General features: G+C 46.5%; 1 pseudogene; it reads left to right on the top strand.

The window, feature by feature from the left end:
- Positions 1 to 9,579: 9,579 nt before the first annotated feature.
- On the top strand, positions 9,580 to 11,388 carry LOC114627967 (annotated as a pseudogene).
- The last annotated feature ends 4,180 nt before the right edge of the window (positions 11,389 to 15,568 follow it).

Genomic DNA, 15,568 nt, shown 5'->3' on the forward strand with positions numbered 1-15,568 from the left:
CCCAAGTGCTGGGATTAAAGGCGTGTGCCACCACTGCCCGGCAAATGCAGTAATTCCCAGGGTGAACTTTCCTGTGCCTCTCTAGTACATCCTGATCAAGGGATGGACTCCACCGTCTTGTTCAGGCCAAGCCAGTCCCAGGCCAGGGGTTAATATGAAGACTGGTCAGATAGGGCCTCAGCTGTATCAAGAATCTTACCTCAGGGCTCAGCCAAGTGCTTCTCAGGTAGACACTGCCTCCTGTTTCAGTAACTTCAGCTTGTCCGTTATATATTCATTTATTATTTTTGTATTTTTATTTGTATTTTGCTGGGGATCGAACCCAGAGCCTTAGTCATGTTTTTGTTCTACCACTGAGCTGTGCTCAGCCCAGCGTGTGTTCTAGTGTTACTTCAGACCACAGTTTCCCACAGTACCACATGTGTCAGTGTGTAAGCTCAAAAGGCAGGCTGCCATTTTGAGGACACATCTCTCAGGATAGTCCTGATTTCAAATAATCTTTCCTGATCTGCTAGTCCATGAGCCTTGTGAGCAATGACTCTCTCTAATCTTAGCTTAGAAAGCAAGTGTCATACAAGGTTAGGGTTGGAATCAGTATTGGACCTAAAAAGCTTATGGTGAGTAAGAAATAGGTTAGGGCTAGCGGCTCAGTGGGTAACAGTGCTTGCTGCCAAGCCTACTGACCTGAGTTTGACGTCAGAATTCACAAGGTGAAAGGAGAGTGTTGTGGATTTGGTTTAATGCTTGCGTTATGGGTTCCCAAATTGCACGAGAATCAAGAATCCTGCGTGTAAGACACTGTTAGTCCCTGCCCCCGGTTATTTCTAATTGGAAAATAGAGTTGCCAGTGGCTAATAGTTAGGCAGAGAGACAGAGGCAAGACTTTAGATTTCCTGGGCAAGGGAACCCAGGGAAGAAGGAGGATTGAGTACCACCATGCTAGGGAAGCAGAAGGATCAAGCCTGAGAAGTGCAGGACAGAGAGACAACCAAAACATAAGAATCAGGGATTGTGGCCCAGGGGGGTGGCCAGGATGGAATACAGGTTTTAGTAAGTAATAATTCAGGAATCTCGGAGGGAAGAGTGTACTAGCCATATTAGCCACATGGAGGTTTGGGAGTGGCTCTACCACTGAACTGCTTAGGGGATACTAAACATCTCCCTCTCTCTCTCTCTCTCTCTCTGTGCGTGCGTGCGTGCGTGCGTGCGTGCGTGCGTGCGTGCGTGCGTGCGTGTGTGTGTGTGTGTGTGTGTGTTTCAATTGAGAATCCACAACATTGGGGTGATAGCGAGGAACTCGCACCATTGCCGCTGGCAAGTAGAGCAGATTAATCAACTACTGCTACAGGAGAGAACTCCTGAAAGCTGTCCTCTGCTCTCCATGTGTAAGGAGGGGCACATGTGTGTGCATACACAGACACGTAAATAGTAAGATAAAAATGAATGGATTGAAAGCTGGGAGAGGCCGTCCTGGAATCCTGCTTCTTCATCCATTCAGCCCTCTTGCTCTGTCTTCCCCACTGATATATTCCCTGCCCACTGCCTGTGTCATCATGTACTAGGCTCTGCCAGCCTCCAGACTGCAGTGTATCCTCCTGTCTCTGCTGGTCTGCCTGCCTGGAATGTCCTACCTTCCCCCATGCTACACTTAACTGTCTCATGCTCTGCAGCATTCAGCTCTGCAGTCCTTTCTAGAATCCTTCATCATGTTATCACATTAGGGAATCTTCTTGTTCTACCTTATGTCTGCCTTCTTTTTTTTTTTTTTTTTTTTTTTTTTTTATACAGGGTCTCATGTAGCCCAGACTGGCCTGAAACTATTTAAGACAGACTTTAAACTCTTGATCCTCCTGCCTCCATCTCCTAGGTACAGGGATTTTAAGTATCCACTAGCAAGCTTGGTTTATCTTCAATTTTTTTTGTTTTTAGATTACTATTTATTTTATATATGTGAATACACTGTCGCTGTCTTCAGACACACCAGGAGAGGGCATCAGAGCCCATTACAGATGGTTGTGAGCCACCATGTGGTTGCTGGGAGTTGAATGCAGGATCTTTGTTAAGAGCGGTCAATGCTCTTAACCACTGAACCATCTCTTCAGCAAGCCTGGCTTATGTAGTGCTGAGGACTGAACCTAGTGCTTACTACATGCCAGACAAGTATTTTCCCACTGAGCATTCGCTTTCTGATTCATTTTTTAAACAAGGGCTCAACCTTGGCCTTAAACTCATGGCAGTCTTCCTGCCTCACTCTCTTGAATATTGGAATTACAGGGCAATGGCCCCAGCTGGCAGTTACAGGAAGTGCCTGCTGAATGACTGACAGAGGGAAACAGAAAAGAAACAGAGCCTCTGAACTTGAGTGCTTTCACACACACACTTGATTAAATACATGGTAACAAAGTTCCTCTTCCTGCAAGGGTTTGAGAAAGGGTTTGACACTATCCATTTTATGATCTCTGGCCCTGCTGGGCAGGAGCATTCAAGTGAAGGGGAGAGGGCACAAGTAGGAAGGGGCAAGTGTAACCACCGCCACTGTTGCTCTGAGATGCTGAGATGCTGAGTTGGCTGAAGGCAAGCAAGAGGGGGAGGTACAGGGAAGCCTCTAACATCAAAAGCTTTGGGAGAGCATTCTCTTCCCAGGAAGTGTTACAGCTCCTATACACAGATGCTCTCAGGCAATGGAGTAATTCTCACACACCTTTGTTCCTTCTGGATAGCATCTTACATATAGTTTTGGGGTAGGTTGGGGTCTGACAGCAGGTGCTTCCTATTGGCCTGGCCTGAGATGTTAGGGATGCCTCATCTATGTGTGGAGGGGCTTGGGGGCTCTGCCCCTATGTGACTGATGGCCACAACTCTCTCTATGGGAGGCTGTGGCTACATGACAGGGGCCTGGTGTTGGGAGCAGGTGAAGTTCCTACCATCTCTTTTGGGTCCCCAAGGCTCCCAACCCACCTCAACCTTACCAGGCTTCCCCTCACGGTCCACCACCCGACACTGACCCACAGATCAACAGTGAGCAGGTGTCCTGTCCTGATTTTGCCCAGAGTAATACAAAAGGATGATTACATAACAGGCTGCCCAGGCCCCAGGTAATCAAGACCGAGGGCCAGCTAATCCAAGAGGGACTCCAGGGCCACCTGACTGCCAGACACACGAGGGGTGTGTCAGTTCTCAGCTTGTCCCCAAATAGAAGCTGAGTTGGAGAGAAACTCTGGAGAGTGTTCTCTAAATAGCTTCATGCCCTGCCATCTGTTGCTGAGCAGTCAGGAAGGAAAGCAGCCCCAGCTGGCTTCCCTCAGGAGCCATTGAGCTGAGGGAGTAACGGGTTTTATCGGCATGGCCAGGCTGGGCTGAGGCTCTTCTATATTGACTTACTGAGGGTCCCCACTCCCCTCTCCCCACACTGAAGGCCCTAGACAGGAGGGAAGGCCATGTGCTTTTCTCCAGCCTGCAACCCACTTAGTCTGGATTCCTAATCAGAAAGTGGGACTAGAAACGAGCTCACACTAAAGGTCTCCTTGGGTGCAATGAAACCCAAGATCAGATGAGATCAAAAAGGTGAGGCCAGTACTTGGCCATATTTGTGTCCTCTGAGCTTTCTGCAATGTTTCCAATGCCAGATGAAACAGGGCTACAGTCCCACTGGATTTCACATTAAGTCTTCTTTTCTTCCTTCCTTCCTTCCTTCCTTCCTTCCTTTCTTTCTTTCTTTCTTTCTTTCATTCTTTCTTTCTTTCTTCTCTGTCTCCCCTTCCTTCCTTCCTTCCTTCCTTCCTTCCTTCCTTCCTTCCTTCCTTCCCTCTATCTTGGTTTTTCGAGACAGGGTTTCTCTATGTAGCCCTGGCTGTCCTGGAACTCACTCTGTAGACCAGGCTGGCCTCGAACTCAGAAATCCGCCTACCTCTGCCTCCCAAGTGCTGGGATTAAAGGCGTGTGCCACCACGGAGCATCTCTATTAAACTTTCTTTAGCTCACAAAGGCAGTTAATAGAGCTGGGTGACAGCTCAGTGAGTGAAACACTTGGCATGCAAGCATGAGGAACTAAGGCAAAATCTCCTAAGTCAGACCAGACACAGTGACACCACACTTCTGCACCACCAGGACTCCTACAGAGAGGTGGGAGAATCTCTAAGAGCTTGAGGGCCAGCTAGCCTGGCAGATGCAGTGGTGGATAAGAAACTGCCTCAAAAGAATGGAAGGCGAGGCCCAGCATGCGAGCTGTTGACTTCTGTGTGCGTGCTGTAGTGTGTAGTCCCCCCTCCCACCCCCCCAACACAAGAAAGCAGTAAACAAGCTGAGGATATAGCCCAGTAGTAGCACATTTGCCTGGCATGCAAAAGGTCCTGTTTTAATCCCCAGCACCAGAAAACAAAAACTGGAAACAGCAGCAATCTCTTTATCCCACAGGCTTCTCTCATCTCCACTTGAAGCTAATTTTGAGTCACTCTTTCTTCTTTCTATTACTGACAACTGTGTAGACATCCCACAAGCTAACTTTTTTATAATTTTTTTGACCATTTTACTTACCATTTTTATGTATATAGGTGTTTTGTCTGCACATATGTCTGTGCTTCACATGCATGCAGTACCTGCTGAAGCCAGAAGAGGGCATTAGATGCAATTGGGACTGGAGATACAGACAGTTCTGACCTGCCACTTGATGCTGGGGATTGAACTCTGGTCCTCTAGAAGAGCAGCCAGGTGCCTTTAACTCTAGCCCATCACAAAAATTCTTTTAAGTGGAGGAAATCTATTGCCCATGAACCCAACTCCCTAGGAGCAAATCAGGAAGAAAATTTCATTTTATTTTTGCAACATTATCTCCTGTCCGTAGTGCCCAATGACCATCACTTAAGCTATTGAGACATATAAATTTTCTAAAATCCCATTTTATGTGTATAACTGTTTTATTTGTATGTATGTACATGTGTGTCTGGTGCTCGAGGAGGTCACCAGAAGGCATCAGATCCCCTGGGACTGCAGTTACACATGGTTGTGTGCTGCCATGTGGGTTCTGAGAACTGAACACAGGTCCTGTGCAAGAGCAGCTACCGCTCGTAACCACTGAGCCATCTCTCTGGTCCTACCATAGCGATATCAGAGAGAAGGGGCAGGGAGGGGGGAAGGAGGGAGGAAAGGGGAGAGAGAAGGAGGGGGGAGAGAGATAATGATAGGTTAATGTTGTTGGTGGTGGTGGTTTTTGGTTTTCTGAAACAGGGTTTCTCTGTATAACAACCCTGGCTGCCCTGGAACTCACTCTGTAGAGCAGGCTGGCCTCGAACTTAGAGACCCACCTGCCTCTGCCTCCAAGGTGCTCAGATAAAAGGTGTGCACCACTGTGCCCATTAAGATAATGATAGTTTTAAAAGAGCTGCCTAGGAAATTCTGTACATGGTAATGACAGAGCACCTTTACATAGGTAAAACCATTGTCGGCTGGAGAGATAACTCAGTTGATAAATCTGTGAAGTGTGTGCCATGCAGGCAGGAGGACCTGAGTTTGATCCCTGGAACCCACTTAAAATTCCAAGTGTGGTGGTCTGTGCTTTCAATCTAGGTGGACACAGCTCACTGGCCAGGCAGCTAGCCTAATCGGTGAGCTTCAGGACAGTGAGAGATATTGACTTAAGAAACAAGGTGGAGGGGGCTAGAGAGATAGATGAGCGATTTAGAGCACTGACTGCTCTTCCAGAGGTCCTGAGTTCAATTCCCAGCAGTCACATGATGGCTCCCAACCATCTGCAATGGGATACAATGCTCTCTGCTTGTATTTCTGAAGACATTTACAGTCTACTCATATACATAAAATAAACAAATAAGTCGTTTTTAAAAAGAAAGAAAGAAAAGAAGGAAGAAAGAAAAGGAGAAAGAAACAAGATGTCCCCAGCACTTGGAAAGTCGAGGTTAGCAAATCTCTAGCTAGCAAAACTCTAGTGAGTTCAAGACCAGCCTAGTCTACAGATTGAGTCCCAGGACAGCCAGCACTGCATAGGAAGGAGACCCTGTCTCAAAAAACCAAAACCAAACCAAAACCCAAAATGGACAGCTCCTGAGAGTGACATCAAAGGCACTGTGGCACTTACACATGTACACGGTACACCAACAGAAATACATACATGTTGTGCACATACATGAATCCAGTTGCTTGCTCCTTCTTTCCATCTTATTTGAGTTTGTCTGTAGTTTTCCATCTTAAAGGGCAAATAAACCTTACATGAAATATACTTCCAGGGAGAATCTCTTGTGTACTGTATGCGTGCATCACCTGTCAATAAAAAAGCTATTGGTCTGTTAGCTTAGGCAGGAAATAGGAGATGGGAGTTCTGGCAGGAAGAGAGGATTCTGGGATAGAGTCAAGTACATGAAGACATTCACCCCAAACTCTGAGGAATATGGTCACATGAACCTGAGGAGAGATAACTAACCACATGGCAGAACTTTGAATAGAATAAACAGGATAATTGAGTTACCAGCTAGCAGGAACAAGCCAAAGCTTTTGGCCTAGGCAATTATTCATAAATAATTCAGTCTCAGAGTTGTTATTTTGGGAACTTGGGCACAGGTGAAAAAGTCTGCAGTTACATATACATATATTATACTTTCTTTAAGATTTTTATTTTTACTGTTATATGTGTCTATGTGCATACTTGAGAGTAGGTCCCCAAGGAGGCCGGTCAGAAGAGGGCACCAGATTCCCTGGAGTTTGAGGAACAGTTGGTTGTGAGTTGCCAGACGTCAGTGTTGTCAACTGAACAGCAGTCCACTGAAAGAGTGGCTGTTGGGAACCACCTTGCTTAAACATTAACTGCCTCGTCAGCCATATGTGCTTACTGGCACAAAGTCTTGGCCTTGGTGGGAAAGTACCAGCCCAGTTGAGAACAAACAGCTATAGATCTTATGGACAGGTACCTAGCAACCCATTCTGTTCTGTACTTTCTGCTGAACTTTTCACCCAGCCAACATCCTGTTCTTGAGAACACCTGTGCTCCCCAGGGACAAAGCGACCCTATGTCAGCCCCCCTACCCCATATCCTGCTTCTATGAGTATATAACCTGTGTGGGAACAATTAAAATCTGACAGCTTGATCAGATCTCTTGACTTGCTGTCCATTCTTCGAATCCCTTGTCCCCCCATTCTTTTCCAGGTGGTCCCCCAGTCCCCTGTTCACCGCCCCCCAGGCAGGGGCAAGTGGCACCCGAACAGGGACCCTGGGGGGTTACAGAGGAGAAAAGGCCACTCACCAGGAGGATAGGCCTACCTATTCATCTTCGGAAGTGCCTGAGAACGACTCGAATCGGCAGGATGCCACGGTCCAACCTGTTGTGAGACAGTCCGGAGGAGGATCATAGAGCAGCGTAGCTCTTAAGGTAAGACATAGGACAAGAATTTTCTAAACAGTCACTCTCTGGGACAAGGAGTCCATCAGGACACAAGGTAATAGGGTTAAGAACAAAGATTTAAAGAAATTTTTAGATTTTGTAGGAGACATTTGACCATGGTTCCCCCAAGAGGGAACCAATTGATGAGAAACGATGGTGGCGAGTTGACGATTGTTTTAAAGATTATTATGAAGCATTCGGACCTACAAAAATACCTGTTACAGCCTTTAACTATTGGTCCCTCATTAATGACATTCTTAGAACCACCCCAGAATGGCCCAATCTCCAGCACTTGATATCCAAGGGAGAGCGGTCTCTTAAAGAATCCATTTCCTATCTTCCCTCCACTGACCTAGCAACTCATACACTGCCTCTGACCCCTTTAAGAGAGGGACCCTTATCCGCCTCACCTTCTGTAGCTGATGGTGTCTCAGACCCCAGGTCCGCTCCTCCATTGGTTATTTGACATGGAGGGTATTCCTGACCTTCCCCCACAGAAAAACTTTCCTCAAAACCTCCAAATAACAAGCCCAAAAGAAGCCTCTATCCCTGCATGCCCTCGAGGACGCTGGTGACGTCACCCCCGCCCATGAGGCAGCCCTAGATGTGGAAGCCACTTGCTATGAGTCAGATGGTTATCTCGATCCGCCCCAAACAGCCTCACCCTTTTCCCTAATGGCCACGGTCATGCCTGGTCCCCAGACTCATGCAGAGAAAATTTCCTGGAAAGACACTGCCCCCATCTGGGTTGATCAGTGGCTACTAACTCAAGAGAAACTGGCTGCTGCAAAACAGTTAGTGCAGGAACAGTTAGAAGCTGGTCACATTGAGCCATTTTCCTCTCCTTAGAATACTATGATTTTTGTCATTAAGAAAAAGTCCAGCAGGGCTGGAGAGATGGCTCAGCGGTTAAGAGCACAGACTGCTCTTCCAGAGGTCCTGAGTTCAAATCCCAGCAACCACATGGTGGCTCACAACCATCCGTAATGAGATTGGATGCCCTCTTCTGGTGTGTCTGAAGACAGCTACAATGTACTCATCAATAAAATAAATAAATAAATATTTAAAAAAAAAAAAAAAGTCCAGCAAATGGTGACTTTTACAAGATCTCCATGCAGTTAACAGAGTCTGATTCCTATGGGAGCCCTGTAGCCTGGTCTTCCATCTCCTGCCACCATCCCACCAAACCTCTTTAAAATTGTTATTGATTTAAAAGATTACTTTTTCACCATACCCCTTCATCCAAATGATTGTCATCATTTTGCATTTAGCCTTCCTCAAATTAATTTCCAGGGACCCATGGACCACTTTCACTGGCAAGTCCTCCCTCAGGGTATGGTAAATAGCCCTACCCTGGCCCAGAAGTATGTAGCCCATGTAATCCAACCTGTCAGAAGTGCTTGGCCACAAATGTACATTCTTCACTACGTGGATGACATTTTACTTGCTGCCCCTAATAGACAGCAAGCCCTCTCATGTTTTCAACAACTTCAAAAGGCACTAAGTTCACAGGGACTTAAAGTTGCCCCTGAAAAGATTCAGGTAAAAGATTTTGACTTTTATCTGGGGTATGAGCTCGAGCTGGGACAGGTCCGTACCTCAAAGATTGAGCTTCAGCTTTCCTCCCTTAAGACTTTACACAATTTTCAACAGTTGCTCGGGAACCTCCAGTATGTTTGCCCCTATCTAAAGAACCTCCTCCCGAGGTTCTAGTTCTCCTCAATGAACTCCTCTCAGGAGACTCCCATCCTTTGTCCCCTCAAGCCCTTACGCCCCAAGCCATTTCAGCCCTGCAGCAGATAAGTCAAGCCATGTCTTCCCAAACCTCATTTCAAATTCATTACACTGCCCCACTTAATTTTATTGTTTGTGCTACAACACATACCCTGGTGGTGGTCTTTTGGCAACAGCCTCAGACTCCCACAAAAAAGGGATGTCCTTTTTGTTATGGATATATCTCCCTTCAAGTCCAAGTAAGGTTTTGGCAACCTATTATTCCTTGTCTGCTGCCCTAATTATCAAAGGAAGAAAAATGTCCAGACAATATTTTTGCAAGGATCCTGATATTATCGTTGTCCCTTATACCTCAGATCAAGTTGAATGGCTTCTTGAATCTAATGACAATTGGGCCATAGCCTGTGCCTTGACCATAGACAGTCATTATCCAAATGGCCCCCTTATACAATTTGTAAAGATGCATTCCTTGACTTTCCCCAAGGTCACCTCCAAGACTCCACTCCTTGAGGGCACCTTGGTGTTTTCAGATGGTTCCTCAACAGGCACAGCTGCCTATGTTGTACAAGATCAGGTTATTTCAGTGCAGTCCCCATATTCCTTTGCCCAGCTGGTGGAATTGTTTGCAGTCCTTCAGGTTTTTAAATCATTACCAATGACCCCATTTAATTTGTATACTGATAGTGCCTACGTGGCCCGTTCTATTCCTGTCTTAGAGACAGTCCCATATATTAAGCCTGTTTCTACTGCTTCCAAATTGTTTGTGGAGATTCAATCCCTAATTATCAAAAGGACAGTGCCATTTTTTTTGTGGGACATTTGAGAGCCCATTCTGGCCTGGGTGGTCCTCTGTCACATGGAAATGCCCTGGCTGATGGAGCCACTCATGCAGCATTCCCTGCCCTGCTTGATTCCATAGACTTGTCTAAACAGGCTCATGCTTCACATCATTTAAATGCCTTTACCTTGCGCCAAATGTTTACGATTTCTAGAGATCAAGCAAGAGAAATTGTTAAGTCCCGTGGTGGATGTGCCATTCTGCTGCCGGTTCCTCACCTGGGAGTCAACCCTAGGGGACTCATCCCTAATGAATGATGGCAGATGGATGTTACCCATTATCCTTCTTTTGGAAAGTTAAAATATGTACATGTGACAGTTGATCCCTATAGTGGATTTATACACAAGTCTCCTCTTTCTGGAGAGGCATTGAGTGATGTGATAACACCTACCCTACAGTGCATGGCTGTCATGGGAAAACCACAGATCACTAAAACTGACAACGGCCCCAGTTATACAGGAATCAAATTGCAACAGTTTTGTTCCCAGTTTGACATCAACCATGTCACTGGTGTTCCCTATAATCCTCAGGGCCAGGGCATTGTAGAATGAGCCCATCAGACTTTTAAAAATACGCTTCAGCGCTTGACTGAAGTTACAGATGCTTACTCCCCCTTGACGCTTTGAAACAGGCTCAATCATGCTCTCTTTGTTCTTAGCTTCTTGTCCCTGGACAATGAAGGCAGGTCGGCAGCTGACCGCCTGTGGCATCCTAGACCACAGGATTCTCACGCATTAATATGATGGAGAGATGCCGGGTGGTGGTGGCGCACCCCTTTAATCCCAGCACTTGGGAGGCAGAGGCAGGCGGATTTCTGAGTTCGAGGCCAGCCTGGTCTACAGAGTGAGTTCCAGGACAGCCAGGGCTACACAGAGAAACCTTGTCTTGAAAAACCAAAAAAGCTTTTCTCTTCGCCATCTTTCCCCCGGCAGGCCGACATCTATCACCATGAAGGTGGGAGCTGTGCAGTTTCAGCAGGTACAAGATCTACCGGGGACACGGGCGGCGCTACGCCAGGACTGACAGGAAGGTTTTCCAGTTTCTTAATGCAAAATGTGAGTCCGCATTCCTTTCCAAAAGGAATCCTCGGGAGATAAACTGGACTGTCCTCTACAGAAGAAAACACAAGAAAGGACAGTCGGAAGAAATTCAAAAGAAAAGGACCCGCCATGCAGTCAAATTCCAGCGAACCATCATGGGTGCATCTCTTGCTGATATAATGGCCAAGAGGAATCAGAAACCAGAAGTTCGGAAAGCTCAGCGAGAGCAGGCTATACAGGCTGCCAAGGAAGCAAAAAAGGCTAAGCAGGCATCAAAGACAGCAATGGCTGCTGCCAACGCCCCCACAAAGGCAGCACCTAAACAAAAGATTGTGAAGCCTGTGAAGGTCTCTGCTCCCATAGTTGGTGGGAAACGCTAATTTGGTAGATCAGAGTTGGAAATAAAGATCTATCTTTAACTCTAAAAAAAAAAAAAAAGAAAAGAAAAAGAAAAACCAAAAAAAAAAATATGATGGAGAGATCCCCTCACTGATAGTGGAAAGGACCAGATCCTATCCTTATCTGGGGACTCGGGTCTGCCTCTATCTATGACAAAGAGAATCCTGGCCCAAGATGGCTACCAGAGGCTAGTAAAAACTGTTAACCCACCTGTGTCCAGAATGGAGCAAACGTCTCCTCCTGAGACAAATCTCATTTCTTTTCCAGATGCTGCTCCAGGTGAGGATACTCATGATCCTGTGGGTGACTGGAATAACCATAAATGTTCAACTGCATCCACCTGTCAGGGGCAGCCCTGCTTACACACTGAAGGCCTAAAATCAGCCATAGGCCTAAAATCGGCAATAGGCCTGACATACATGCCTGCTAGCACCAAGTCTTGGGTCTCTGTGGAAAAACACTGAAACAGATGGCTGGAAGTTATTGTAAACAAACAGCTTTGGTGGAAGGCTGCCAAGCCTGGCTAGTCATAGGCCTTGTAGATAGATAACCTTGGTGGATAGTACCAACTTAGATAAAGACAAGTGAATCATAGGTGGAGTCATAGTGTCCTGTCCCCTGAACCTTCACCCAGCTGACACTCTGTTCTGGAAGATATCTGTACTCCCCTGAACACCCACATTCCCACGTCATCCCATTCCTCACATCCTGCCTTTTTGTGTATATAACCTGTGTGTGCAAAAGTAAAGATGGCGATCTGATCAGACTATAGACAGGTTGTCCTTCCTTCACGTTCACCTGTTTCCCCCATCTTCTCTTTCAGGTGATCTCCCTGGACCCCTGTTTAATGTCCTGCTGGACAGGACATCCACCCATAATAGACACGTCCCTTGGAAGTACACTTGGGTGGTCCTCTCAGAAAGAAATGATGTCATCTGGGCCACTTCCAAAACTTCCACCGACATTTGGTGGCTGGCACGCCTTACTCTCGATCTTTGAAAACTAGCACAGGGAGCAACGGCCCCTTGGGGTCTTGAACACCAGCTAGACTTATACAAAGCCCCAGAGGATAATATGCCCAACACTCAGAGTTATAGTCCTCAACATTTTTGGATTTCGGTTCATCGAGCAGTTAAACCTGGCTATGATAATTCCATCAGACGAACCTTACTTCAAGAAACAGATTTTTACACTCGCCCAAGAGCACCGTCATGGCCGCTCTTTTCATCATAAGTGCCATGACAAAGCTGATTTTTATTGTGCCAGCTGGGGTTGTGAGACCTCAGGGATGGCCTATTAGAACCCTACAGGCTCCTGGGATTATATTATTGTTGCATGGAATTTTTTGTGCCCCCAGAATTCTTTAAATGCCAATCCTCTTTGTAAAAATTCTGACCACATCACCTTGGGTTGGTGCCTCTCCCTGTCCATTACAATTACAGACCATGCTACATCCAAAGACTGGGCGCGGGGATCCTCATAGGGCCTCTGCCTTTATCACTCAGCACAGATACTGGCCTCACCTTTATCATTAAGCTCCTCAAAGAACCAGCTCATGTCAACTCGCCAGTCCCTATTGGTCCCAGCCTGGTTCTAGTTTCCCAGCCACAGCCACCCAAAAACCCAAAAACCTTCCATTTCTTACAGAAACTGCTCATACCTTTCTTTACCCCAGAAACTTTCTTGCTCCCATAGCCGATCCCCCCTCCATTCAGACCAAGACCCTCATTCTCACCTTAGCGAATCAGACCTTCCTTACCCTCAATGCCACCTCCCCTGGTCTTGTGGATGACTGCTGGCTGTGTTACCGTTCCCAACCACCTTTTTATGAGGGCATTGCTGTTCCTGGCCATTTTACCCCTACAAATGACTTCCTCCATTGCCGCTGGCAACCCGGAGAGTGGAATGGTTTGTCCCTCTCTCAGGTCTCGGGATTGGGCCTCTATGTGACTTTTAATACACCCCCTTCACAGTATGCCCACCTTTGCATACTGATATTAGTAGCCAGTATTTAGTTTCCCCAAATGACACTTGGTGGGTCTGCCTTGACGGCCTCAACCCCTGCCTCTCAGCCAGTGCCTTTTCTGCAAAAAAAATCTGATTCCCTGAGGAAAAAGCCTGACTGCATAGGGATTGATGTCCAAACTATCCCCCCTCCAGGAAAAAGAGATCAGGACAGGTATGGCCCCCAAGCCTCACTGGACAACACCAGGAGGACCGGAGCCATTACAAGGTCCCCTTTAATTACTGTAGGTCAGGCCTCTATCCTCATCTTGGCAAAGATTAAAATCACTATGGTCACTCTATATAAAGAAAAAGGGGGAGATGTTGGGAGCCACCTTGCTTAAACATTAACTGCCTCGTCAGCCATACGTGCTTACTGGCACAAAGTCCTGGCCTCGGTGGGAAAGTACCAGCCCAGTTGAGAACAAGTAGCTGTAGATCTTGTGGACAGGTACCTAGCAACCCATTCTGTTCTGTACTTTCTGCTGAACTTTTCACCCAGCCAACATCCTGTTCTTGAGAACACCTGTGCTCCCCAGAGACAAAGCGACCCTATATCAGCCCCCCTACCCCATATCCTGCTTCTATGAGTATATAACCTGTGTGGGAACAATTAAAATCTGACATCTTGATCAGCTGTCCATCCTTCGCATCCCTTGTCCCCCCATTCTTTTCCAGGTGGTCCCCCAGTCCCCTGTTCACCACCCCGTGGGCTGGGGCAAGTGGCCAGTGCTCTCAACTCCTGGGCCATCTCTCCAGTCCCAGTTATGTAAATTTTAAACTACAAAAATTTATGATGAGCAAAGGGAAAATTAGAGCTGGGTAATAAAAACAGAGGTGAGGGGGCTGGAGAGATAGATCATCAGTTAAGAGCGCCAGCTGCTCTTCCAGAGGTCTTTAGTTCAATTCCCAGCAACCACATGGTGGCTCACAACCATCAGTAATGGGCTCTGATGCCCTCTTCTGGTGTCTGAAGACAGAAATGGTGTACTTGTATAAATTAAAAAAAAAAAAAAAAAAAAAAGAGGTGAACCTGTGGATGTGGCCCAGATGTAGCAGAGCACTTACCCAGCACACTTAAGTTCCTGTGTTCACTATCTGCGCTGAGACAAAACAAAATGCATCCACAGGCTACAGTCCTTCAAAGATTGGGTTAGTATCTTATTTTTCTATTCCTAACACTCAGAACATAAGGCATGATAATAAAACAAGATCAGCTTAATCCGAGAACACATAACACAGCTGTTCTTTGTAACTGTTAAAAGGCACATAGAAATGTCTTATAAGTTAGGCCAGATGACCTGGACTCGCCGTTAAGACAGCCATTAGAGTCCACATGAAACCCCAGCTCCACAACAAAATCTCAAAAGAGTGCGCCACGGGTCATTTCCCACCAACTTTCCAGTGTGCTCTGCATTTGCTCAACTACACATTTTTATCTTTAAAAAGCTCCCTGACTACATCCAACTGAGTGGTGTGAACTCTGGTGCACACCGATCACAAGGTCACATTTAAGATGAGCAGGGAGTATGGAAACCCACGTGAGGCTGGCCATTTAGACAGGAATCTCATAATGAAAATGGTCCTAAGATATAAACATGACATCTATACAATTGCCATCCTCTTACTCCCAACATATTTCAACTAAAGTTTAAAACATAACATCCCATTTTTAAAAATGTGCTGGACAGTGCCTGATTACTTTGGGTTTGGAAGGAAAGCATCACCACAGTTGTGAGCAGTCATCGGATTCAATGTTCTGGATTATGTACGAGGCTGTGGTTGAGAATGGAGCCTTCGGCTGAATGTGGTCTCCCCTTACTGCGGATCTTTTCAGTGCCGTCTGGGCTGTGATGTGTGAAGGGGCATGGTGACAGGACTCAGGACTGAGGTCTTAAGAGAATGGATCCTGAGGACTTCACTCATGAAGGAGCTATCACACATTCTCTAGTTGACCCTAAGGGCTGGTGTCAGTAACATTGTCAAATAGTCTAAAGGGCTTGCCAGTTTGGTTTTTTGCATTGTTGTTGTTGTTAAAAGGTAAAAACTTCGGCTGGAGAGATGGCTCAGGGTTAAGAGCACTGACTGCTCTTCCAGAGGTCCTGAGTTCAAATCCCAGCAACCACATGGTGGCTCACAGCCATCTGTAATGGAATCAAACACCCTCT

This window comes from Grammomys surdaster, unplaced genomic scaffold (assembly GCF_004785775.1).
Source record: "Grammomys surdaster isolate TR1022 unplaced genomic scaffold, NIH_TR_1.0 262, whole genome shotgun sequence".
Classification (NCBI taxonomy): domain Eukaryota; kingdom Metazoa; phylum Chordata; class Mammalia; order Rodentia; family Muridae; genus Grammomys; species Grammomys surdaster.